The sequence below is a fragment of the Sinocyclocheilus grahami genome, unplaced genomic scaffold, assembly GCF_001515645.1.
Source record: "Sinocyclocheilus grahami isolate Dianchi unplaced genomic scaffold, SAMN03320097.WGS_v1.1 scaffold489.1, whole genome shotgun sequence".
NCBI classification, from domain to species: Eukaryota; Metazoa; Chordata; class Actinopteri; order Cypriniformes; family Cyprinidae; genus Sinocyclocheilus; species Sinocyclocheilus grahami.
In genome coordinates this window covers 609,163-611,509 of record NW_015505668.1, presented here as the reverse complement: position 1 = coordinate 611,509, position 2,347 = coordinate 609,163, and positions in this window count along the sequence as shown.

Sequence of the window (2,347 nt, the reverse complement as noted above, 5' to 3'; positions counted from 1 at the left end):
AGGTAAGAAATTGTACATTCAGGTGCTGATTTTCAACCCTTGCCCTGTGAATTTTATGAATACAACAGCTAAAAGCTACATTATATTTCTCAGCAATGAGGTGATAACTTAGCAGTTTTTGTAATTAAACCAACAGTCTTCAATTGTTCGCAAGCTTCACACTCGCTCGCACATTCTCTCTTTCTCTTTCTCTCTCTCTCGTTAATTCATTCTATTTTATTACAATAAATATAATCTTGGAGCTACTTTATTTCACTAAGAAATTCTACCTGTAACGAGCTGTAGATAAAACAAATGGAATTTACTGTTATTTTTCGTTATTTATCCGTTCAGTCCGATTTTTGTGCTGTAAAACATCCATGTGACAACCGTTGTCCATTCTGGCAAATAATAATGGCCACTCGAAGTGAATTATATAAATAATTTTAATAGCACGGCCATTCAAAACCTGAGGGTCTCCCATGTGCATAGTAAAGCGATAACTGCAGACAATCCTTTTGGGCGGGAATTAATTTAAACACAGATATTGGATACCAGTCGTGTTTAAAGTGAATGTAAACTGACGGGCCAAAAAAATCGGATATGGTCAAAAGATCGGATCTGTGCATTAAGACTTGCAGTGTAAATGCAGCCTCTTTAACTCCTTACAGTCATTAAAGGGGTCATATGATGTTGCTAAAAAGAACATTATTTTGTGTATTTGGTGTAATGAAATGTGTTTATGCAGTTTAAGGTTAAAAAAACATTATTTTCCACATACTGTACATTATTGTTTCTCCTCTATGCCCCGCCTTTCTGAAACGCGTACATTTTTACAAAGCTCATTGGTCTGAAAAGCGAGGTGTGCTCTGACTGGCCAGCTATCCAGTGCATTGTGATTGGCCGAATACCTCAAGCGTGTGACAGAAATATTATGCCCCTTACCATACTGTGATGCACTGTCCCGGCCAGAGCGACGAGACAAAAACATTAAAACCCATTATAAATAAGGCATTTGTTGCATCCAGTGGGGACATAATTACATATTTTAATGACTTATACTGTCTTTTTACGCATTGCGTTGCATCGCGCCACGTAAACATAAAACCATGTCTGCATTTGTGATCAGAGACATGACAAACAACAAGTGCTACTCTACACTGCCCAAAACTCGCCTTTGAATCATCGGTGGCAAATCCTTTAAATATGAAAACGTACTTACAGTCTGAGTCAGAACAGCCGGCATTGTAGGCTACTTTCCCAGGATCAGGAAACAGTCCTTCATAAAATGCGCTGCACACATCTGAATATTTGGGTTGAACTGTTCTTGAAGAGTGTTGTAAATACAACTTAACCACTGATTTCTAGTCGTGTCCTCTTTTGCAAGGCCAAACAAAGTATTTTTGCTTTCGCAACGAAACACACAGCGTCTTCACAACATGGCGGTGGCGGTGTCAGCAACAATAAAGTTACACCTTCTTTCTTTGCATGAACAATTGAGTGCGGTGTTATGCAAATCTTCCCACATCGTGACATAGACATGTGGGGACATGTTTGAATGAGGCGTTTTAGGAGGGCGTGGACCAGTCTTAACTTTTATAAAGAATATCTCTTTGGGTTTGAGACTTTAGTCTTTGCAACTTTAGGGATCTTATCTATTCACAAACAGCTTGTAACACTCCAAAGAGAAAGGAAAACTTGAAATCGCATCATATGACCCCTTTAAACCCTATTTCATGAAGTTCACAAAATAACAATGATAAAAATCACAATAATTTACTCTATCTCTCCATGTTTTTCCAAACCCCTTTTGACTTTTCTGCTGTTGTAAAAAAATAAAAAATAAAACCTGGTTTGGATGACTTGACATGGTGCTTCACATCTTCACATGCAATATTCTGCAAAACATGTTTTTACAAAACCAGAGCAGTTCATGCAACCGCAACTGAGCGGCTTTTTTCTCTGTTTCTGTCATATATGATCATGGAGATAGTCCGTTTGAACATCACATCCTCTTCACTGTGCATGCAAGAATAGTTTCAGGCTCTGTCACGAGTGGCATGTCCTCACTCACGTACTTTTTTTCCAACTTCCTTCTCTCTCGCTCAGTTGAAATGATCACATATATGTTCACACAGGTCAACCCACAAATCACACTGTGAATATAGGTCAGAACAGAAGCTTTGCAGATTTAGATCACAGAATTTCTGAAATTGTGTCATTAATAGTCCTCTATTTTTGCCCTTCATTTTGATTATTCTCATTATGCTCAAAAGAGGTTCCCAGTTGATTTCCACTTAAGTTTTGGAATAAAATTTATTTCTTTAATGTTTTGGAAAATTTACGAAGATATATATATATATATATA